The sequence below is a fragment of the Agelaius phoeniceus genome, chromosome 1 (genome assembly GCF_051311805.1).
Source record: "Agelaius phoeniceus isolate bAgePho1 chromosome 1, bAgePho1.hap1, whole genome shotgun sequence".
Taxonomy (NCBI): domain Eukaryota; kingdom Metazoa; phylum Chordata; class Aves; order Passeriformes; family Icteridae; genus Agelaius; species Agelaius phoeniceus.
The window spans coordinates 151456132-151481258 of NC_135265.1; the positions used below are offsets into that span (position 1 = coordinate 151456132).

General features: G+C 44.9%; 1 long non-coding RNA gene across 1 annotated transcript in view; it reads left to right on the top strand.

The window, feature by feature from the left end:
• The window catches only part of LOC143696162 (uncharacterized), a 48656-nt gene extending 24084 nt beyond the window's left edge, over positions 1-24572 (top strand). The window contains exons 2-4 of the long non-coding RNA XR_013185577.1: positions 6109-6247; positions 10367-10433; positions 24236-24572. This is a non-coding gene — a long non-coding RNA (uncharacterized LOC143696162). The remainder of the gene's footprint in view (positions 1-6108; positions 6248-10366; positions 10434-24235) is intronic.
• The last annotated feature ends 555 nt before the right edge of the window (positions 24573-25127 follow it).

Genomic DNA, 25127 nt, shown 5'->3' on the forward strand with positions numbered 1-25127 from the left:
CTGCTCACTGAGCATGCAGTAGCCAGGAATGCAGAGCAAATGACAGCAAGCCTGCTTGTCTATCCCTGTTTGACTAAACCTGAAAAAATCCACCTCGAGCTTTCTCGGTGAACCCCTGAGATTCTTGCTGTTTGTCCTTGGGTTGAAAGAAGTTCACACCCTGGCACAGAGCACTCTGCCCTTTGCTGTGGCCAGGTGGGTGTCTCTGTCCCCTCAGTTTGCCTCTCCTATTCCTGAAAGAAGGAGCTGGGAGGAGACTCCAGATATTGGGTGCACACTGTCATTCCAGGGTAGAAACCTCCCTGAGGCATATCAGGCTCTCTGTACTGCTGAGGGATGAAGATTGTGGGCTTTTCACATGTATCTGGAGAGTTGGAAGTGCTCCAAGGGTAGCCCACAGGCAGGACAGGAAACCACCCCAAGCCTGCCAGAGTTCAAGGAGTGTTTGGACTATGCTTTCAAGCTCATGGTGGGATTTTTGGGGCTGTTTTATGCAGGGCCAGGAGCTGGACTCAATGGTCTTTGTGGGACTCTTCCAGCTTGGGATAGTCTGTGATTTGATGACATCAGGGGCTTGGGCCACCATCAGTGGTCTGGGCTGCAAAAGAGAGTCCCAGCAGCCACCTGGAGGGTTTGGGTTGTCCATCCTCTGATCTCCTACAGTGTCTGAGGACCCAGATAGCCTGGGAGGTCCTGGCAGCTCAGCACTGCTGCCAGGCCAGAGATGTACAGGAAAGCCTTTTCTGGGCTGTGTGGGAACCAGCTGAAGCCTGGCAGCTGCAAGCTGGCCCTGCCTGTCCTAACAATGCCTGTGCAAAGCTATTGTCTGCCAGGGCACACACCATCAAATCCCTTTTTCTATTTGCAGCTCTCTGGGTTCATGCCATGTGTTTGAAAGTCATTTTCCCAGAGTAGGCTGACAAATATGAAAAGTCAAATGCCCTTCTGCTTGCAGAATGGGAGGAAAAGCCTAAAATCTTCCTTGCCTCTTCCTCGATATTCAGTGCAAGAACAGATGGATGGAGTGTATAATTCCATAGGAATGAAGCTGTAATTTCATGTGAACTAATACCCAGTTGTTAAACCAGCTACCAGAGAGGAAAAGAATTCTTCAAGCTGGTTTTAACAGACACCTGGCCCCTCTGCTTTTGCTTGTTTTGCTACTACCAAGATCCCTCACCATTTCTCTGTGTGCAATTCAAGATGAAAAGAGCATCGAGCATTTCCTGGCATGTTCTGGGTGGATGGATGTAGAAGAGCTATGGTAAGGCAGGATGTTCTTGGAGCTGGAGTTTTTCTTGGATGTGAGCCCAGGATTTTTTGGATTGGGGGCCAGTTTTACTGAAAGGTTCATGAACTCTTGAGGACTGGGCCCAGATTTCCTCTGTCAAAGCTCCACACAGCTCTACTGGGACAGATTGGAGCATACCATAGCTGTAACCATTCCACGAGAAATTTTGGCCCTGCAGAGTTCAGCTTTGTTGTGTTTGGCCATGATTTCTGCAGGTGAGATGGGAGGTCAGCACCCTGGGGAAAGGAGCTGCAGTGCTGAGTTTCAACTGGGAACTGGGTGCTTTACAGTGGGGTGCTGTGCATGGAGAAATTAAAAGGTCTGGGGTTTACATCCCCTCATCTTCTGTGTCTCCTCAGCCATTTACTGCTTTTCTTTCATCCCTTTCCCTATTCCCCTCATTGGTTATGCCCACCATTCCTCCACAGTGATTGAGAATTGTCTCCTCCAGAACAGACCTTTTGCTTTTACACTGCTTTGGGCTCTGTGCCCTGGAGATGCAAAGCCAGGGGTGGCCCTGTTGGAACACACTGTAAGGCAAGGAGAGCCAAACCTGGTGAAATTTCATGCACTGCTCACTGAGCAAGAGTTTTATAGCAAAAAATCTACCCATGAGAAGCTGTTTTGGGGAAAACTGACTGCTTTATTGCAAAATAGCCTGGGATTGAATTGATGTTTACATGTCCAAGGATAATCAGGAATTAGGAGGTGACAGAGAAGCTGTTACATGATGGTAGGGACATTGCCAGTGAGGCCTGAGTCCAAAGGTCTCTGCTTAGCCATCTTCACAGTTTTAAGGCTGCTTCAGGACTGACTTGCAAAGATAAAGGGCAACACTGTACACACCAATCTCCTTTTTCCACTTCTCTTTAATTATCCTCCCCTCTCTGCTGTCTTCCCACATTTCCAGTCCTAGTTCCCAGTGCACAGCTGCATTTCCTGCCATCCTTCAGGTTTAACCTGGAAGCTGACATAGAATCACAGAATCATTAAGGTTAGAAAATAGCTCCAAGATCATTGAGTCCAATATTTGTCCAATCACCACCTTGTCAGCTAAACCACAGCACTGAGCACCATGTGCAGTCATTTCTCAAGCACCTCCAGGGCTGGTGACTCCACCACCACCCTGAGCAGCCCATTCCAAAGTTTAAGCACCCTTTTTGTGAAGAAATTCTTCCTGATGTGCAACCTGAAGCTCCCCTGGCACAGCTGGGGGCTTTGTCCTCTCATCCTGTTGCTGGTTGCCTTTGAGATCCTTGTGGAGATGTCCCTGGTGGGCAAAGACAGAGGAATTAGAGAAAGGACATTAATTGCCTGGTACAGTAGCCCATAGCACACACCTTGGGATGCTGCAGGTAGTCCTGGGGCCAGGGGGGAAGTGTTGTTCCTCCTGACCTCTATTAGCTGGAGGTGGCCACATGCCCTGAGGCGTGCATGTTTCTCAGCCTTGACAAAGCTCTGGAGATTCTGCTTTAAATCATAAATAAGAGAAGTCAGGATTTTCATGTTTCTCATATAGAATGGCTTTCCAGAAGGCCTGAGGCACTCTGGTTTATTGGCAGAACTGTAGCATGTTCAATCACAGGTGAATCAGAAATGGTTGTGGTTGTACAAGCTCTGTGAGGTCTGGACATCACAGCCAGAAGTCTTGTACCAATCACACTTGTGCTCCTACTTCTCTGGATATATTTATTCTTGGATTAAAAAAGTATTTTTCCGATGTACTCCTAATTGACAAATGGAGGAAATTAAGTTACAGCATTCTGGGGAATAACAACCTCACTGCTTGATTTCCATCATATGTAATGTACTTCATAACTTAGGCACACACTGAAGTTCTTTGCCAAATTATAGCTTTTCTGAGCAAAGAAAGTGCAGTTTTCCACACTTTTGCTGTAATGTGCTTCCTTGCTGGTAATACTGCTTTGACAAATGCACCTTTCTGCTTACACTGATTTGATTCATTTTACACTCAAGTTCTAACTGTGTTGGAAGAAATTGCTCATAATTTTGATAAACTTATCGGAGAATTTCCTTCCAATACAGTAACATTTTTAGGCAACTCTAGGTGATCTATTGTCCTAAGTTCCCTGGAACCCCACCTTACTGGAGGACAGTGGAATTTGAATAATTATACTGTGTGTGGATGTACTTGCTGTGGAGCTGGCAGTAAATATTACTTTTCTACCCCATCTTTCTTTTCCTTCTCAGGAATAAAGAGATTTTTCTTAAGTACATTATACCTTTCCCATGTTAACTTTTTGTTAATCATCTAAGCCATTATATTTTGAACACATGATTCAATGTCTTGCTAGGTTTGTGTCTACATGAAAGAGCCATTTATCAAAAGAAAAAAAACCCATGCCTTTGGGATAGAGAGCTTTTTCACTGAAATGAAGATTATCCTATTGTTTGACAGATCCCATTGAGATCATCTACAGAACCCAATCAAAGACCTTCATAATTATAAGAAATGCTAATAATAAGGCAAGGTTCTATTTTCCTGACTCAGCCAAGGGGAGATAATTAAGTGAACATCAAGACTAATTTTAAAAGTGCTGTCTAATAATGTGGCCTATTTTGCTTTTACAGGCTCGGTTGATTCCATTCTCTTATGGCTTGACATTTTAGTGTAAATGTTAGTATCTGAATTTAAAATAAAACTGGTGGTTTTTTTTCCAGTTTTCCCAGGCATGTATACACTTTCTAGCTGATGCCAGGTTTTATGGGTTTTGGATTTTTTTTGTTGTTTTTGTTTCTCCCCAGGTAGCTATTTAGGATTAGAAACTCCATATATGCACATCATCACAAGGGACTAGGTTCTTGGTAAAGATTTGGGGTAATTTGGTGACAGGCTGGTTGTACAATGTCCTTTCCATGATACTGACTGTTCCAGTTCACCTGCAGCACTTCCCTGAGCACTGAGCATGTGGACAGCATATCCACCAGCCCTCTCTAGGATATATCCCTCTTCCTGCTTTATATTCCTCATATATGCTTTATATTCCTTATATATGCTTGGACAGAGCTTTAAGCCAGCTCTTATCAGGTGCTTGTTTTCATCCTCTGTTGGCTGATGTCATTCTTTCTTGCTCAATAAACCCTTCTTTCAAAAGCCAATAAATATTGTATTAGTTGACTTGTCAAGGTCACCTTCTCTCAGCTTTTCTTCTCTGTGACTTTTTTATTGCCCCATTTATGCCCATGTTCATGTTTGTGCAGCATCTGTAGCACAAACATGATGTGGCTAAACCAGACCAAACCCTGGCCTGGTCTCTCCTCTCTGCTTGTGTGGAATGAGGATCAGCTGGTGGCTGTGTTAGTCAGCTGGGAATTATATCCAGAGAATCCTAGAATGGCTTGGGTTGGAAGGGACCTTCAATATTATCTTGTTCCAACCCCCCTGACATGGGCAGGGACACCTTCCATTATCCCAGGTTGCTCCAACCCTCATCCAGCCTGGTCTTGAACATTTCCCAGGATGTGGCAGACACAGCTTCTCTGGACAACCTGTGCCAGGGCTTCACCACCCTCACAGGGAAGAATTTATTCCTAATATCTAATCTAAACCCTCTCTCCTTTACCATTACCCCCAGTCCTGTTACTATGGGAAGGGGTAGTAAAAAGTCCCTTACAGCCTTCTTGTAAATAAATTCTTATTGTAATTAAATTCTATCTTTTGCTGTCCCTATTAGCTTTCTCAATATTTTTACCATGGCTTCATAGAGAAAATAAGTTATGAAGAATACAAGGAATTTGTGAGTGTAAAACACATATTGCAATGCATAAATTTTTGCCAATCTGTTTTTTTCAGGTGGGGAAAACAGTTTGATGTCTAAAGCAAGGCATGGGTTCAATAATGTGTACAATTGTCATTTGAGAGCAGTGAAGGAAGAGAAGAGAGGTAGTGGCTGCCCCATCCCTGGAAACTTTCAGGTTTCGGTTGGACAGAGCTCTGAGCAACTTGATCTGGTTGAAGGTGTCCCTGATCATGGCAGGAGGGTTGGACTTGGTGACCTTTAAAGGTCCCTTCTAACCCAAAATAGTCCATGATTCAGTGATTTATGACTTGGCTGGCTGCATTACCATGGGATGGCCTGGCACCCCACCACAAGGAGTGAGTTGCAGGAAACCATTTGCTTTCCCTTCAGGAATAAAGGGGGTGAACCCACTAAAATCAGCTCAAATCTGCTCTTACCTCTGATAGTTTTTAGTGGGAGAAAGCAGCTCCATTCCTGGTGCTTGGATGGCACTGTAGCATTTCATGTCCTTAGTGCTGGGCTTCTGTTTCAGCCCCAAGAAAGTTTTTGTTGTGCAGCACAGCAAGGTCATTAATCAACAAATCAGTAAAAGCACCATGAAATCACTCCAGTGATGCCTGAAATGGAGAATTTTTGTAGGCAATAACATAGCTGAGACTGGAACATTGGCAGTGAGGTGCTTCCCAGGGACAGGGTTTGTGTGCAGGGGGTGGCAGCACTGCCCTTTGCTATTTTAGGTGGTCACAGTCACCGACCTTTGCTGCTGCTGCTGTGGGAGTGAAGGACATGGAGGGGCCAATTTGGGACCTCCAAATGTGAGCTCAGAGGCTCCAATACAGCAGTGGCTGCAATGCTGCAATGACTTCTCTGACTTCCTCCCACAGCCACATCCTGAGCTCCTGAGAGTTAAAGAAGAAGGAGATAACGCCCCCTTTAGTACTTGGGTCAAGCTGTAGAAACATTTGAGTACTGCTTCTTTTGCAGAGCAATTTCCTCACAGCTTTTTTTTTTTGTTTTGTTTTGTTTTGTTTTTTGTTTGTTTGTTTTTCTTTCCAGAACAGATTCTCAGGAAGGGTTAATCTTGGTATCCACTGATACCCTGTACCTCCTTGCTGCCTCTGCCACTTTGCTCCCATCAGGGATGCTCTGCTCTGGCAAGACTTGTCATACATATGAGGGAGCCTCAAATTTCCAGGTGAGCTCTGCAGTTCCTGGTTTGAGAGGTTTGAGAGGTTTCCTGGCTGAGCAGGAGAGGGCAGCAAAACATAGAGGTTGAGAGAGAAAGGGAAAGAAATCCCCTCGCTGAGTGTGCAGGAGTTCATGTTGCGGTTTCAGGAAGGGTGCCCTGGTGGGATTTGGGGTTTTCTGGTGCTGCCCATGGGGATGTTTCTGCAGCCTGAACAAGTTTGATGGGGTGGGCAGTTTGCTGTAGCTCACACCCAGAGCAGTCCTGCAGAGAACACCAGGCTGAACAGGGAGAATCTGTGCTCCTTGGATGGTCAGGAAGTGGAAAACTTGATGACCTGCAGAGAATGACATGTCAGAGCCAACTGCCTCAGAGAACAGCAATATTTTCAGTGAGAACTGTGAGTGTGTGGGGCCTTGGAGGAGGAGTTACCTCTCTTCTTTCTTGCCCCATGATGTGCAGCCAAAAGCTTCCAAACCATGGAACAGGACAAAATTTCAACAACAACAACAACAAAAGGATCAAGATCTTGGCAATGATGGGAACAAACACAGTCCATATAACAATTGGTGTGGAACAAATAAGGAGTGTTGAGGAATGCAGTTACTGTGGCAACCTGGTAATAATAGATAACAGCAGTACAGAGGTGGAAATAGACGTGAGAACAAGGAAAGCATCAAGAAATATGAATATGTGAATCAAAACCTGGAGTAATAAAATTATTGTCAGAGAATTAAAGGTGAAGCTATGCAACAGCATTGATATGGTGCTGGTATTTAAATTGGCAGAAGTATGGCCAGAGACAACTGCCCCTGAATAAAACATCAGAGTTTTCATGCATGTTGGGTATGGAGAATATTAAGAGGTAAGTGGGGGGAAATAGTTATAAATCTGAAAGCACAAGAGAGACCAGATGGATACTGGAGCATCCTGGAGTCACATCCCAGAGCATTAGGAAGCACCAGTTGGGCTACAAAGTTTAGGAAAGGGGTTTGTTGCATTGGGACAGTGGTAGGAATTAGCAAGGGGCTCCCAGGGTTGTGTGAGGATATAGAATGGGACAGTGTTGTACAGACCTGGCTTTGAGCTCAGTAATTTACTCATTAAACTTCCAGGTGGAGACAAACCTTCAGCAAAGATCCTACTCCCACCTCACTGACTGCACAGATCTTCCCTAGCTGTAATTCCTGGGATTTGTTTGGATCAAAAGCTGACATGAGGTGACACTCTGGGGGTAAGGCTGCTGGAGAAACTCTGCTACTGTCCATTAACATCCCAAGGGTGCTGTTCAGAACCAACGTTCCCAACTCTCCTAAGAAAAGGAGATATTCCTGTTTTCTGCACACCCTCTCAAGGATTAACATGCAGCTTAACCTGATTGCTGCCATGGCTTTCCATTGCCTTGAATCAGGAGTCAAAACCTGTGTTTTTGTGGACACTTTTGTAGAGGATTACAGACTCATAGAGTGGTTTGGGTTGGAAGGGACCTAAACAGTCACCCAGTTCCAACACCCTTCCATAGGCAAGGACACCTCCCAGTAAACCATTGGGCCTGAAATAGCCCCTCATTTCCCCAGCAAGAGGGCCAATAACTTATTCCAGTGCAAGGGGAAGATTGTACAATGAGGGCCTGTAAATCAGGAGGAAAAAGGGCAGCCATGGCCAGGCAGTGGGAAATTAATTGTTGTGGCAGCTGAATGTGATTTGACACTGTTAGTTAGCACATTAGTTTTGATGGTAAATAAATGTCCCTGTCTGTGGGAAAAGGTGCCATTTTGTAAATTGCTTTTACAGCAAAATGGAGCTTCAGTGAAATGAGAAAAGAAAAAACCACCCCAAACATCAGTGATTGTACAAACATTATGTTGTGAAGTAATCAATACTACTCAGAGAAAAGATGAAATATACTCATTTTCTTTCATCTCAGCATATTTTCAGATGGCCAAAGGAACTGTTACTATAACAGGCAAATACATAAACACAGTATTGGAAGGATGGTAATATAAAATTAGGGTAAAACAAAACAGAGTAAGAAAGTCAAAACATTCCCTCTCTGCTTTACTGAAACAAAACATTTCAACACCAGAGTGAAATGAAGAAGTCAAAACAATCCAAATTTCCCATCAGATATTTCACCAAAATCAAAATATTTCAACACAATGTCTCTGTTTCCAAGAAATGTTATTTACAGGTGGAAAATTGTTGTGTAACAGATGCTTCCAACTTATTGTAAAGTTGGAAGCACACCTGAAAAATGGGATTTTTGTGGCCAACAGAATTGGACAACTTTGGTTTTGTTTTTCTTTTTTTAGTTTAGGGAACCATCACAAGAACTGACTCAAAGAAGGAACACATTCAGTAAATTGGGGAGTTTCTGCTGTGGTTGATGCTGTTATCCTGACATGCCCATTGGAAATTCAGCAAACATTCTCTTCTGCTCCATGGGGAAGCAGGGAGGGAAGGACTGGCATTTCAGCACCAGTAACATGGAAGTACTGTGGTTATTAGTGACAATCTATATTTCAATACTGCTCAGAGGCCTCAAATAAGATTAGTGGCTCATTATGTTAAGCTATTTGTAAATAAACAGGCATGGAGTGTTTTGTAAAGTAGCCTTTATCTACACCAACAAGAGGAAATAAGGGAGACCAAGAGGATTTTTTTATGGCTCTGAATTTATAGAAGGGGGAAAAATTATGATTAGCTATGATTATGAATAAAATTGGCCAAAAAAGACAGTTAAATTTTGGCTCTTTGAGTCCAAGATGATCAGCTGTCTCATTAGAGTTTGATATTTTGTAGAGGGTTTCAATGATTACCTTAGGATTGCCTGTCTGTCCCAGCCTTACCACAGAAAGCAACTTGAAATCCAGCTCTTCACTGGGACATGTTATTCATATGAAATTCCCACTGAAATGATTGGATACTGTCTCAGGAGTCTCTGGGATATCGCCCTCGTGGAAATCTCTAAGATGGAATTGCAGAAGTCAGCTTACTTTTATGGAATAACAATAGAAAAATTGTTAATACAACAACCAAAGTGTTCAATGGAGATTTTTTAAACCTAACACAAAATTATGGAGAGCGACTTTTGTGCATTCTCCTCCAGCTGTAGCCAAATGAGCCCAAACCAGTCTGAACTCTTTGAAATTTCTGTCCTCTCAGTTAAATTCTTGTAAGGCCAGCCTGTGGCACAGTCAGAATCTCTGCATGTTTTCTGTGTGCAGCACAAAGTACTTACAAAAAATTAAAATCCAGAAAACCAAATCAAACCCAACCTCACATCCCCATTTGTTCAGCTCATGTGGTCACCCTGCACACATTGAGAGGTTCAATTTACACAATGAATTTTGGGGCAAGATTTTTATCTTGGGAGCTTCCATATCAAATCCTTTATTACATTCTTGTCTCTTATCCCTTTCTGTCTTCCCACATGGAATTGAGGCTACCTAAAATAGAAAATAAAATCCTTTGGGGATAGGGGAATTTCACACACCAGAGTGTCTCCTTACTTTGCAGCTTCTTGATTGTTGCACTATTTTTTTTTTTCCTCTAGGAAATGTGAGTTTTTCTTCATAGGAAAGCCAGGTAAATCCAAGCTGCTGTGGTCCCAGAGGTCACTGATAGTTTTCCTGGATCGTCTTCTGTTCCCCATGTCCCAGAATATTTGGGTTTTATGTGACACAGGGACTTTATCTGGAAAAGAGAACTGAGCTTCCTGTAAAATGAAGTTAGGATAAATCCATGTTAAAAGCCAGTTCACTCTGTGTCAAGGACAAATCAGCCCTGCTGCTTCAAAAAGCCATTAGATGAACAGGTGAAATGTTTCAGGGTGGACAGAGGGGAAATTCAGCAACTGGTATTCATCAGAGCTGCATTTCCTGCAAAAATGTATCTCTCTGCAGCTGTCCTTCCATTTAGAGAGAAACAGTCTTCAAGCATCTGCAAGAAGGAAGAAGCAGGAGTGGTTACTCCATAATTATTTTCTACATTCATATTTGGAACGTTTTATATCTTGTCCAAAATAACACCACCACCAGCAAATTCCCTTGTACCTCCCTGCTCCCCCAACAGCAAAAAGTGCAAATTGAATTGTATGATTCTTGACTATTTTTCTGCCCTTTTTAGGTTACATAAATCTCAGGTTTGAAGCTGGAGGCAAGCAGAGCCCCAGAGATGCAGGAGATACATGGAGGTGAGTGACTGTTGGAAATGGGGTCTGCATGTGTCGAGGCTGCACAGGTCCATCCTCCCTTTGGCAAACCCCATTCTGCTGCTGAAGGCTGCAGACCTGCCTCCAGCTCAAGGAATTCACTCTGGCACTTATGGGATTACTGAGGCCTCCCAGGTGCCTTTCCCACCAAACCCCTTCTTTTCCATTGTAGGAAAACATGGCAGGACTCACAATCACATCCCCTCTGTAGTCCTTCACAACTCTGGGCAGTGGTTTATTAGTTTTGATAGAGTCTCAAAGTCCTTGCTATGCCATTTTGGCATTAAAAATGGCTCAAGGCTTCTTAGCAAGAGGCAGAACTGAGCAGGGTCAGGATCTGAGCTGCTCCTTCTATGGGAGAAGAGGAGCAAGAAGATCTTGCATAGTGCAGCAGATCTGGGATGGAAATTTGCAGGAGATTTGGGATGGAAGGCTGTGAAGAGAATTTGCAGGAGATTTGGGATGGAAAGCTGTGAAGAGATGAACTTGCTACACCACCACAGCAGTGAAAGGTTTGGATTTATCCTGAGAAACCTCCAGAGATCTGAGCCTTCTCTCAGTTGTAACAGATACCCTTTTCTCCACAGCAGAGCTGTGGGGATGTCACAGGTGGTGTGGGGGGGACAAACACCCTTGTTTGGGGTGGTGAAGGAGAGGGGACACCTTTGTGTGTCCAGAAAATGGCAACGGAGATGGGAAAGGGTCTGGAGCACATCTGGTGAGTGGCTGAGGGAGCTGAGGGGGCTCAGCTTGGAGAAAAGGAGGCTCAGGGGGGATCTTATTGCTCTCTACAACTCCCTGGCAGGAGGGTGTAGCCAGATGGGGGCAGATTCTTCTGCCAGGTGACAGGATAAGAGGAAATGGCCTCAAGTTGTACCAGAGGAGGTTCAGATTGGATATCTGGAAATTTTTTTTCACAGAAAGGGTGGCCAGTCAGTTGAGCAGACTGCCCAGGGAGGTGGTGGGATCACCAAAGGCTGTGTCACTTGGGGACATGGTTTAGTGGTGGATCTGGCAGTACAGGGTTAACAGTTGGATTCAATGATCTCTGAGGGATTTTGGAACATTAATGATGTTATGATTCTATAAGAAAAGCAGGGGCTTGAAAGGAAGAGGAGAATAACATTGTTGCAAATCCTATTTGAGAAGTTCTCAAAAGACATGTTTTTGATGGGTACCCAGAAAATGAAATAAATTTGTTCACATCTTCCAAAATCATAGTTTAAAAACTTCAAAACTTTTGAGCTATGAAAGGGTGATGGATTCTTACAGGGAAAAGGAATCATATTGTAGCACCTTAGGTTGTTCATCCTTGATCTATGATGAAGGCAAATGTTCCTGAACTGTTCATAACTGAGGTTTCTGGAACCCAAAATGCGGGGTGTAGGTAAATTGTTTGTCTTCCTTTAATTTTTGCAGATGGAAGAAAATCTCTTGCTAAAAACCCAGCAAAATCCAGCTTCCAGTTCTGATATTTTTTCTCTAATAAATGAGTGCTTATATTTTGTTTTCTTTTGGGCTTGGGGAACTGTGCAGAAAGCAAAGTTAATTTAACCACTGGGACAAAATTAAAAGTTTATTCCTTAACAAAAAAAACAAAATATTCAAGCTTATGGCTAGTAGCAGTGGTTCAAGAGGACTTGAATCCTGGTATAGTCTCTGGGGACAAAATTTTTCTGAAGAAACAAAAAATAGAAACAGGCAAGAATTTCCTCTCTACAGAGAAACAACACTCAATCAGTTTTAGTAGATAAAATGTTTTCTTAACTCCTATGGAATTTCACAATTGATGAACATTTCCAAAATAGAGATAGTTAAAATATTATCTCTTTCCCACAAGTCATTTTGGCTTATATTTTGACTTTGTTACTGTTGTGACCCAAGCTGTTTAAATTTATAATCTCCCCTCTCCACCATCTATGCTGGGATGACTAATTAATGTGGCTGCCATGTGTAATTGCAATAACGAATATCTCGTACCCTCACATTGTGTTTTGATGTATTTTGCTATCATTTTGAACCAGGGATCCAAAAGAAGACAAATATTGTTGTGCCAGTCAATGTTTTTGCTCATCTAAGGAACAGAAATAAACAGTCTCAGGGTCTCTTAGCTCTGTCTGTTAATTAAAACCGTAGGAATTTGGCAGGATTTTCTACCAGGTCGCCTCTGCAAAATTGTGGTTATTAAAGACCAGATGATGACCCTACAATTAGGAAGGTGTTCAGAAAAGAGGTGACCAGAAACTTGCTCCATTTTTCCCTTAAGTTGTCTTCAAGAAAATGGAAATAAATGTAGGGCTTTCTCTCATAATTTCTCAGAAGAAGGAACTCCAAAGTTCTTGCATGAAGGAACATTGCAAAATGCTTTTTGATATTAAAACTCAGATACCCATGCCTGGAGAACCTATTTTCCTTGAAGAACCTGTTTTCCTTAGAACTCTGTCAAACAGCTTTTCCTAAATCCAGGGCATCTGCAGTCACCAGAGCCAGGAATCTTCATCAGCAACAGATTCTGTGAAAAAGCCTTCTGGCACAAGGACTTCAACTTAGATTCTCACCAATAGACCTTGTGCCTTGCCCACCTTGTTTCATTTATTATACTTCAGATTATTTAAAATTATTTTGGAAGTATTTAACTTGTGGTGGAAAAGTCATAGAGATGTCCAAAAGAAAAAAGAATCCTCCATATCTAAATGGCAGAGATTTTTTTTTTTATAGGAGGAGAGGGAAGTTTGACAGGAACCCCAAACATCAGTTTGAGTGTTGAGTTGCTAGTGACAAAACGAATGTAGAATGATGATGTGAACTACCTGGAGATAATCTGGCAATCTAAAAGAATATTGGATATCTATACAAAAATGGTTATTTATTAAAAAATCCCCAAAACAAACCAGAAATGGAAAAAGGGTGGAAGTGAAGCATTCATCCACCTGAATGCTATAAAATCATTTAATCTGAGAGTCCTGGAAATGGTACTTGTATTTAGATACTTTAAGGTTCCACCACACCATTTTGAGAATTTACCTCTGTGTTTTCCAGAGGGAATGCCAGACCTTTATTGAGTGTGGGCTGTTTTCTCTCAGGGCTGAAGGCAGGACAGGCAGGTCAAGAGGTAAAAGCATGTCAGGCTCTGTGAGAAAAGCAGACATCCAGGGGAGAGAAGTTTTTGTGCTGTGAAGCTGTTAGGCATTAGTGAGCTCATGTCTGCTGCCATTCCTCCTGGAGGAATTCCTTCATGTGTAAGCCTTATTACTTTACACCTTTTGTTTTTTTTAATTTTATTTTTGAATTTTTCTTGCTGTCACACTGAGCACCAGCACTTTCAGCACCTGGTCCTTGCCTGAATCCTGCCTATTTGATAATCCTGAATCCAGCTATTTCACTCTTCCTGGAGACACTCTGCAGGGTCCCTGTCCTATTTCTCCTTCAGTCTCCTCTTTTCCACCTTTTCCATGCTGACCACAGCCTCTGCAAGCTTGGGTTAGACATTGGATGATCCTGGTAGGTCCCTTCTCAGCTGAGGTGTTCACATGGGTATCCAGTGATAGGACAAGGGGGAAGGGCCTTACAATGGAGGGAAGGTTTATAGTAAATATTAGAAATTATTCTCTGTGAGGGTGGTGAGACCCTGGCACAGATTGCCCAGAGAAGCTGGGGCTGCCTCATCTCTGCAAGTGTTCAAGGCCAGGTTGGATGGGGCTCTGAGCATCAGTGGAAGATGTCCCTGTCCATAGCAGGGGGGTGGGACTGGATGATCTTTAAGATCTCTTCCAACCCAACCCATTCTATGCTTCTGTGATTTCATTTAGACATGAGAAATTTTCTTTTCTTTCCCTTCTTTATTTTGTTTTGAAGGTGGACAAACAGCAGAGCAGTTTGCCCAGAGATGTTGTGTCTCCCTCCTTGAAGATGTTCAAAACTCAGACAAGCAAACTACCCTGGCTGACCCTGTTTTGATAAGAGGGTTGGAGTAGGTGTTTTCTGTTCTAAACTCAACAATTCTGTGATCTTCCCATAAAAACATCCTAAATTATTTCAAACTAGTCTCTTTATACCTGAAGATTAAAGCAGGGAAATGAAAAGAGGAAGACTGTTAAGTCCAAGGTTTTATCTAATACTCTTTAACTTCAAAAAGCTTTATTCTTTCTCTTTTTCTTTCTTAGTCAAATATTAATTAGGTTAGCACCATAGTTATATAATGATACCCTTGTTATTCCCTTGTGTACAGTGAATAGAAGGCACTTCATCTTCAGAGATAAATGATCCAAAGGCTTTTCCTTCTGTAAATCCGAGGCAGCCACAACCCTTCAGCCCCTGCAGGACTCTTCTCCCAGAGTCACAGCTAAATCAGTGCCACACTGAGTAAACATGGGCTCTGCCTTACAGCCCAGACTATTTTGGAAGAGACCTGAAAAAGATTTTGAAGTCTTTTTGCCAGTAAATAAACAAAAATCTCCACAGCTGGATAGTATCCTTCCTTCTTTGCAAGGCTTTATATTTATATACTTATATTTACATTTATAAATTATATTTATATTATTATTTATATTTATATTATTATTTAGATGTCTTTTTAAGTGTCCAAAAAAGTAACACTTCTCTTTGTTTGGAGGATCTTGTTCTAGTAAGTGATTTTATTTAAAAATAGGTAAGATTTAAGAACTGGATGCAGGTTTTCAGCTTTTGCATGTGTTGTTAATAATACCTTGCTTGATCATTACTTTGTTGTGGCAACACACTGACAACAAAGGACTATTTTTCTTCCTCCTCCTTTGTTTTTGATAACCTGAATTTATTTATCTGTGACAACAGAATTTTTCCCAGATAAATTTGGAGCCTAAGTCTCCTGCCATCCCTGTTGGGAAATGTACTGCCCTTGCTAGGCTTGAATTGCATCACAGAACCAGTTCCAGGGAATTATTGAGTCTAATACCCATCCATCACCCTGGCAAAGTCTCAGGGTCTCAGAGCCCTCTCACATCTTTGTTGACCACAGTGGTTGAAGCCCTGCAGTAGAAAAATGAGCTCACTGAGGAGGCCCATTTCATTTTTCTAAGGACTTTCAAGATGATGGTGGGAGTCTAAAACCAGAATGAACAGAAAGTAGTGGTAGGAGCTGGTCTCAACAGATGTGTTTTTTTCAGCAGGAAGGTGGGATGTTATCAGCTGAAATGGGCTGGAGATTGAGCACAACTCCGGGAAGCTACTTCATGGGGAGGTGGAGGTGTCACTGTGATAATGCAATCACAAACTTCTCCCTCCACCTGGAGGAGAAGAGGAGCTGCAGTGGGGTGGTCATTGTGAATGCTCTTCCCATTGGCAAGAGAGGAGGATCCCCTGATTTCATCTGCTCAGGAAAGAAACCCATGGTCTGACTTGGGCTTGTTTTCTGACTATTCTAAAGTAGATCTGGTTGCCATGAAATGATAAACTGATGGAATGAGGTTCTGATGATGCTTTTGCCCAGAGCAGAGAATGGGGAGGAACAAAACAGCTTTCCTGTGTCCCATACTTCCACTTTTATCCACTGCTTTTATCATTGCTTCCCTTAGGATTGCTGTGCTAGCAGCACTCATCTAGCAAGCCCATGGATCTCTTGGATTTTCTGCTATTAAATGTATGGAGCCTGTCAAAAATGCCTTGGGTCCTCTCCTCAAGTAGGAAAGTTCCTAAAATCAGTAAAGTCACCAAACTAGATGATGGTAGGAGTGTATCAGAGAAGAGCTATTTTGTCTTATAATCTGTCCTTATACCCCTCTATGACTCCCTGTGCTTGCCACACCCTGGGGTAGGACACCAGGAGCTCTGATCTTGGCCTCTACAGAGGCTCATCTCGGTTATCTGCAAGCTCTGGAGACCTTTCAAGGTTATAAACAAATGGCCAAGGGGTCCTGAAGTCAATATGCAGCATTTGTTTTGTGTGTCCAGCCTCCTGACCTCTCCTGCTTCCAAGAGGAACTTCACCTGCTCCAACATCATGGGAATCCATCAAAATGGACGGGAATCCGTCCAAAAATCTCCCCAAAACACGAAGGGATTTGGAAGCTCAGAGTCTGTGAAGCAGTGGCAATGAGCTGTTGGTAATTAGGCCAGGCAGGTAATTAGGCCCTAAGCAGAAGAAGATCATGGAATGAGATGATCTTCAAGTTCCCTTCCAACACAAGCTGTTCCATGAAGCTGAAATCTCACTCACATGATATTCATCTAGTATCTAGCTTTGAAGAATTTGAAATACAGCATGGTGTGTTCAACATTTTACTAAATATTAAATATGCCTAACATGGATGCCAGGCATTGGCAGAAGTCTTTTCTGAAGAAATTATTCCCCTCTTTAAATTACAGCAGAAATGGAAAGACTTGGAGCCTGAGAGAGACATTTCCTTTTATGAAAATGCTGTTACTGGCAGTCCTTAAAGGTGGGATCAAGGGATTTAATAAATGTAATTTACTTTTTATTGCTGCTCAAAACTGGAGCTACTTTGGAGTGAAATGGGGATGTGCTGTGGGAAAGTGCTACCCTAAATCTCTCGCCATCAAGCAAATCTGCCCCAGAGCAGTATTTTAGGGCAGTGTTTTGAAATGGGAAGGGTAAATCTGCAGGAACCATGTGTGCTTTTGCCCTTTTGCTCCTTTAATCCACTCAATCACATCTGATTCTTGTGGCTCAGAAACATTTGTCCAGCTGAATTGTCTGGGAACTATTCTCTCTGATATCTTTGTAAGGAAAGTTGATTAATTAGCACATTATTGAGTGTTGCTCCTATGCTGCAATGAGTCTTTGCTTTGCAGAGGGAAGATAGGCCCTGTTCCAAGTCCTTCCTTCAAAGCAGCATCTCTAAATTTTAACTGTTAGCTAAAGGCTGCAATTCTCAGGCAGTCAAGAGTAGCTTTCTTCTTATTCATTCTCTGTTAAAAGATAATTTTTGCTATTTGTAAAACATAAGATCAGCCAGAAAATCATGTAGTTACTAAACTGAACACCTGGGAATACATTCCTCAAAGGAAATTTAAGTTAGCCAAAACCAGCATGAGGACTTTTCCCGCAGCAGGGCAGGATATAGCTTGAAACATCCTTCTGCCTGACAGGCAGCAATGAGTCTCTGGGAACCAAGAAATACAGCAGGAAATATCAAACTTATAAGGAGAAGTGGTGGGGAAAATGCTGAGAAAAACACACCTGCTACCAAAATTGCTGATCTGTGTCATTTGCAACATCCTGAGGAAGGTTTTAGTGTGTTTTTTCTTTCCCTTCAGCAAACTGCTCACAAGCCTGCTCTGCTTGGGGTTTGCCTGCCAGCACTGTGCCAGCAGCATCCTGGGTGGACTCTGTCTGCCAGGAACTCACAGCCTCTGGAGTCTCCAGTGCTGGTGGCTGGGCAATATCAGCCAGAAAAACATGTTTCTATCCTCCTCTGGGGAAGAAACACTGAGGTTTCGCTCTGACCTGAAAATGGTCCACTTTTTGGAAAATTTAAATCTCCCAGGTATTGATTTGGCCTTTTTAGACCTTTGCTAGAGGTCAGCAGTGATCCATGAAATCACTGTGTCCAGCAGCTGGCCCAGCCACAGAATGGAAAGCTGGGTCTGAAATGGGGTGAAGTACTCAGGGTAGATCCTTCCACTTCCAAACTTTGCCTGCCATCTTCTCAAAAATTTAATACTTCTAATGAAAAAAACCCAAAAACCTAGGGAAGGGTGAGATTGTGAGAAGAAAGCAGGAAAGATCAAGGTTTACATTGCCTCAGGTCCTGGAGTGCCTGGGCTGTAAACCCCAGTACAATCCTAGGAGGTGAAGATTGGTTCAATTTCCCTGAAGATCATATCTTGGGTTAATGTATCTGAACAGGAGGAGAAAGGGAAAGGAATTCCTTCAATGTCAACAGCAGTTTTAAGCAGTTTTACCCCAACTTCTAGGGATGCTTTAGAAAAATCCCTCTAAAGCTTTCTTTGCTTGAAGATGGACTTCCCCCTTTGTCTTTTCTAAGAAGCAAACAGATTCTTAGGCCATTTCTCCGAGATGCTGCAATGAAACATCTGGTCTTTTGACAGTGAGAAAATCCAGAATGGGAAAAGACTGACAGAAGAATGGAGGGGATAATGTTACACTGACAGAATTTATCCCTTTCTGTGCTGCAGCTTGGCTATATCCTGCTGATTTCTGAATTTTTTCTTAAATGGAAAGCACACACCTGTCTGTAGAAGTCTTTTTAAAAGCCTTCAGATTGGCACTGATACTATATAACAAATTTTGTTTTAAGCTAACACCTGTAAGAGTTCACTTCCTTGATAAGCTTGGATGGTGTGATGGATCAGTGCTTTGAATGTTAGATCCACCAAAAGAACAAACAGATTCAAAGGCTTGGAGTGTGGAGAAAAACAGACATTCCACCTGATTTTATAATTTCATTCAGATTGCTGCTTAACGATCAATCACAACTTTTTTTAGAAGAATATCTGACTTTGATTAAGGAGGTCAAACAGTGGAGATTTCCCTTCATCCCATCATAATCAGCTCCAATAATTACTTATTCTCTGTTAAAATAAGTATTTCATTTCCATTTCAAACTTTGTTGACTTTCAGATAGAAATTAATATCTAGATCTTTGTACAAATAAGAAAATTCTTAAAATGAAAGCTTCTGGCAGAGCAAAGGGTTGCAGATCATGAGAAAAGTTCTTTTTCCAAAATAAAAATGAAACTAAGTCTTGTCATCTCTTCCTCAAGTGCAAAAGGTATCAGTATTGCACCTGGAAACTGGAAGTTAACTGGGCAGTGATGGAAAATGAGCAGGTTGATGCCAATTTAACTGAGGTGAGAATGAGCTCTTTGGGTTTATTGTCACCAACATGCAGAAAAGTAGTTCAGGGAGGTGACTTTCCCCTTAGTGCAGTGAGTTTGAAAAATGAATTGGTTTCCTATTTTGAGAAGTTTTACTTGTTCAGGCACATAAACTAATACAGCTGGCTCCAGAATTTTGTTATATCATAAAAATAAGCAGAGACACAGAGATATTTAACAGTTTGCCTTAGGAAATGGGAATTCTTCTCTTTTTAAAAAGAACTGGAAAAATAAGCTTATAAGCAATGGAGTGTCTCGTGCCTTAAATGCTGCTGCAGTTCTACAGTTGAGCAACTGGAGAGCTCATAGGTTGTCAAAAAGAACATTCAGCAGTTTTACCATCTTTGTGCCTCATCTCTAATACATTCATTGCTGCCTTTAAGATAATGATGTGTTCTGATTACCCTTGCAGGCAGAGTACCTTGTGCCAGGAGGGGGTGACTGGCACCACTCAGAGCTGAGCTGCCTCTCTCTGCTGCAATCTCCCCTTGAGCTGAAGTAATTCTGAAGTCAGAGAGACTTTTTACTGGTGGCAAATCTTTGGTAATTGACTGACACTGTGCATAACCTTGTAGTTTGGCAACTTTGACTTGTCAGATGGCAGTTTAGAATCAATGTTCAAATGACTGTGCCAATCAGTGACTGTTGACCTCAGACTTTGTTAAGTCACACTTCTGCAACCTTGTATTAAAAAAACCCACCAAACCTATTGCATTTGAGGGGTTCCCTGTGGCAGGAAGAAATGATGAATCTCACTCCATGTTCTTAGAAGGCTAATTTGTTATTTTATGATATTATATTATATTAAAGAATACTAAACTAAACTATACTAAAGAATACCGAAAGGATACTTACAGAAGGTTAAAAGATAATGATGAAAACTTGTGACTCCTTCCAGAGTCCTGACACAGCTTGACCCTGATTGGTCATTAAGTCAAAACAATTCACATGAAACCAAAGAAACAATCACCTATTGGATAAACAATCTCCAAACACATTGCACGTGTGAGGACAACACAGGAGAAGCAAATGAGATAAGAATTTGTTTTCCTTTTTCTCTGAGGCTTCTCAGCTTCCCAGGAGAAAATCCTGGGCAAAGAGATTTTTCAGAAAATATGACAGCGACACAAACAACATTTTGCTAATACCTTTGACAGTGGTTCTTTAAGTGATCTAAATCACCCATTCACAACATATTGGTGCAGTTGTCAGGATGGGGACTAGCATTCCTGATTGCTTGTGGCAGCATGGAATAAGTCTGAGTCCCAAATTCTCAGAAGAATGGGCTTACCACCACTGACATGACTGGAGTGCAACTGCAAAGCAAATTAAATTAGCAAGAGGAAATATTGAAAATGGTAGAGGAAAAGGAATTATTTGTAAGATGTTAGGCAGCTGCCTAAAAGCCACCTGTGAGGACAGGAAAAAGCATAATGTAGACAGACAAGATCTGAGAGAGGGAATAGAAGGCAAGGGAGCAGCTGAGTTACTACTGTACATGCAAATTGAACAGGAGTAATTGCAGGAAGAAAAGGAGAAAATGCAAAAGTTGGAAGAAAGGATCTAGATGATGCCCATGTGGGCCTCACATTCACCTAACCCCATGCAAATTAGGAAACTAACAGTCCCCAGAAGATTGGGATGGTGATATTTGGGATGATCCTGATGATTGTGATAAGACTATACCCATCACTGAAGTAAATTGAATCTAATTCCAGATGGTGCTTGAAATATCTGCTGAAATTCCTAATAGGATTGGGAGCACAAATTTCGGCAGTAACATGATAGGATGCCAAGAAGCAGGATCTGTGACCCGGGCTGTGGAGAGTTAAAGTCACCAAAGAGAATGGAACAAGTGTTATTCACCAAACCATGAAAATAAGTTATGGCACCCAGGCAAGAAGCGCATTAATCTACTCACTTTGTGATTAAGAAGCACAATGAAAATATTTTGGCGTTTGATGTTTTGACCACATGAAACATGTCCCAGATGGCAGTGTGTGGTTCTTACAATAAGGCATTTATGTTTCTGATGGTCTTTCTACATGAGGTCGGTGCCAAGGGCTGGAACACATGGTGATGTGGGTGGGCAAAGCACTTTGGCACTTGGGCACAGGGCTTCCTTGGGTGTGTTTAGGGCAGGACCAAGTGGTGGGACAAGAGAGAGCTGCAGGTCACTGGGAGAGGAATAAGAGTAGGCAAAGTTGAGGGGAAAAGGCTTTAAAAAGGCCATTGTGTCCAGGGGCATCAGCATGGAAACTGTCAGGCCTCTGGGAGAAAGGGTGTGGCCATGGCCACCACGCCTTTGTGACCCGCAGTGACATCGTGCCCAGAGGCCATTGTGATGTGGGTGCATGTCATGAGCCTTGGGGCTATAAATACCCTGCAGTGGCCACTCCCAGGAGAGCAGCTCTCTGAGGAGGCAGCAGCTTCTCTGGAGGCAGCAGCTCACCTGGGAGATTGTGGCCAGTGTTCAGCAGAGCACTCCCACAATGTCACGGAAGCAGGAGGCGAATGCCCATGGCCTGCCCCATGAGGGGCAGCCACTGCTGTACCGGCGGCGGCAACAGGTGTGGGCTGGGGAAGGAGGGACAGCCTGCAGTGGGACCTGGGGGAAGCCCTGGGGCAGGGATAGCCAGGCCTGGCAGCAGGCCATGCTCTGTGCAGGGCCTGCCCTGGGATGGCCCAGGCCCAGCAATGGCCCAGAGGCAGCGAGCCCAGCTGGGAACGTGGCCCAGCCTGGCTGCTGTGGCCAGCACCTGCCTTGGGGCCAGGCCCGGGCTTGCAGGCACGTGGGGGACACTGTGCTCACACAGCCGCCTCCATCCCATGCCTCCTTCTGCTTCTCACAGGTGACCCCCAGGCAGCCACAGGCAGCACCTCAGGTCACCTGGATAACCATCACACCCATCCCTGGGAACAGGCCCACTCTGTTCCCCATCCCGTCACGGAGCCCCACCTGGTCCTGCACAGGCAGGGGCAGCAGGGAGGGCGGGCACTCAGTGCCCCGCAGCCGTGTCACGGGGCCACGGAGATTGTCTGTGTCGGACTTGCCGCCTCTCCACGGCCCTCAGTTGACACTGGCACCTCCACGCCAGCTCAGTGGGCAAAGCCCAAGAGCACCCACTGACTGTGTTAAGCTGCCCCCTCTGTCAGCAGCAGCCACCTCTGGGTCCTCTTTCAGAGGCACAGCTCGTGCTGTGGGCCCCATGGCCAGGGGCCAGCCAGAGCGTGTGCCACCTCCTCCATGGGGCACTCTGGCTGCGGGCAGAGACCAGGGAACACTTTCCCTGGGGAGCAGAGGGGAAGGACTCTGGACTGGGTCAGCAGCAAGGCAGGGGCACCCCCGGCCGCCCATGGCACCCACATGCAGCGTGCCGGTTTGCACCGGGACACGGCCGGCTTGGAAGCCCATGTGGCGCCATGTCTCTCTAAACCTGCAGCCCTGTGGCAATTCTGTAAGGGAGCTGGAGAAAAAGTGGGAGGAGGAAGAGCTCCCAGAAACACAGGCTGCAGGAGAGTGGGATCGAGACCTGCAGAGCGCGTTGCTTGCCTCGTTGAAGGAGAATGAGGGAGAGGAAGAAGCTTGTGCCCTGGCTGGAGATCCCTGTGATGAGGGGCACAGCAAGTTCTTCCTCACATTAGAGCCTGAGGAAAACTCAGGTTTCTCAGCTTCTCCTTTGCCTGGAGGCTTCTGTGAGGAGAGAGCAACTGAGCATGCTGCACTTCACAAGCAGCAGTGGGCGAGGCCACTCTCCAGCTCTCCAGAGGAGCTGGAGAACCTGGACGAAGACAAAATGTATGCAGATCTGTTTAGATGCATCTACACGGACAATGAAGAAAGCTCCGTGGTGTCCAGCGGTAACCTCGGGGATCCATCAACTGCCAACCTGGAACCAGCTGCAGACCCCTCGGTGGCACTCAGCCCTTGCAGCACGACCGAAGACGCCACAGCAGAGACACAAAGCTTTTCTGAGCTTGTGTCTCCTGAGCTGTTGGTAGACTCAGGGTCTGACTCTGAGGATTCGCTGTCAATGGAAACTCTTCTGAACGAGCTCCTGGAGAAGTGGGAGCAAGAAGAAGCAGCAGGAGAATGGGACAGAGAGGTAGAGAGCCCGTTGTCCCTCTCACTGAGTGACGAAGAGTTCGAGCCAGCTTCTACTTCTCCGGACAGCAACCTCAGTGACCAGGAGCACAGCGAGCCTCTCCCCAGGGCACCACCCCAAGAGCCAAAGGGGTTTGCGGGGTGCCCCTCGCCTGCCGAGGCTGCGGACGAGGCCGAGGCAGCAGGCATGGAGGCTGGCTGTGCCCAGGCCGCCCCTCCCCAGGAAAAGCCCTGCGGGGATGAGCCGCCAGCAGGTGCTTGCCCGGTGCCTGTGCAGCCCCTGGCACGCAGCGTTCCTGCTTGCCCCGCTGGCAGCGCAGCCGTCCCGCAGCCCCCGGCCCCACGGCCATGGCGCTCCATGGCCAAGAGGGCCCGGCGGGCTCTGCGCCGCCTTTTCTCCTTCAGCTGCCTCAGGGGGCAGCCAGAGGAGTGAGCCCGGGGCCAGCAGCAGGACCATGGCCAAAGATGCCGGGGCTCACCCTGGGGACACCCAGCTCCCAGGGGCAGCGGCAGGTCCCAGAGGGAACGGCTCCAGGGAGATGAAATGCGGGATACATGGATGGATGGGTGGATGGTGGCCAAGGCAACCACTTGCCAAAGGTAGGCCCTGCTGCTGGCCCCAGCCCTTCACCCCTAAGCCAACAGCAAGGCAGCCTGGTCAGGGAGAGCCGGCTGAGGAAGGGTGACAGAGCTACATTGAATAATCCCACAGCTGATTGAGGCTCGGGTGCATTGTGGTGGTGCATCCCCACCCTGCTATAGGCTGCATTTGTAGCTGAGAAATGCTGCTTGGGCCTCAGCATTGCAGGTAAATGAAGGCAAACCCATTCTCTCTTCACAGGGCAACTAGGAAAACGCCTCTCTGGGTACCAACAACAACATAGACTGGGGAAGGCGTTAATACTGGATGAATGACCTGGTCTCCTCAACTCCACAAGAAACACCAGAGTCCAGTGCAGAAGCTCAGAGAGGGGAAGGACCAACCAGACACCACTTGCAACAAGCATCCTGGACTTCCCTCTGTCTGATTCCTTCCCCTCCCCACTCCCACTCTTCCCCACTCAACCCTAGTCCTGCTGTTCCCTACCCCAGCCTAGCCCAACCCACCCTTGATCTTCCCCCTCTTTCCTTCTCACCCTCTTCTGTCCGATCCCTATCTCTCTACCCCACATTTATTGTTAAATAAATCCCCATTGTTCACGTTGATAAATGGTCTTGTTGGCACCTTAATTCGGGCAGAGGCATCTCTCACTGCTCAGATCTTAAACAGGGCCACACATCTGCACACAGGACTCCAGGTGTGGCCTCCCCAGTGCCCTGCACAGAGGGACGGTCACTGCCCTGGTCCTGCTGGCCACACTAGTGCTGGCACAGAAGGCCAGAGGTCCACTGACCTCTTTGTCCACACACTGGCTCACATTTGGCCACTGTCAACCAGCTCTCTGAGGACCTTTCCTGCTGGGCAGTTTTCCAGCCACTCTGCCCCCAGCCTGGGGCACTGCAGGGGCTTCTTGGGACATAAGGGCAGGGCCCAGGCCTTGTTCTTCTTGAATCTTACTCCTCTGGCTTCACAACATCCATCCAGCCTGGTCCCATCTGCCTGCAGAGCCTTCCTACCCTCCAGAAAATCAACACTCCCACCTCCTTGGTGTCAGCTGCAAACTGCCTGAGGATGTCTCATCCAGATAATTGACAGAGATATTAGACAGAACCTGCCTACCTGTGATGATATT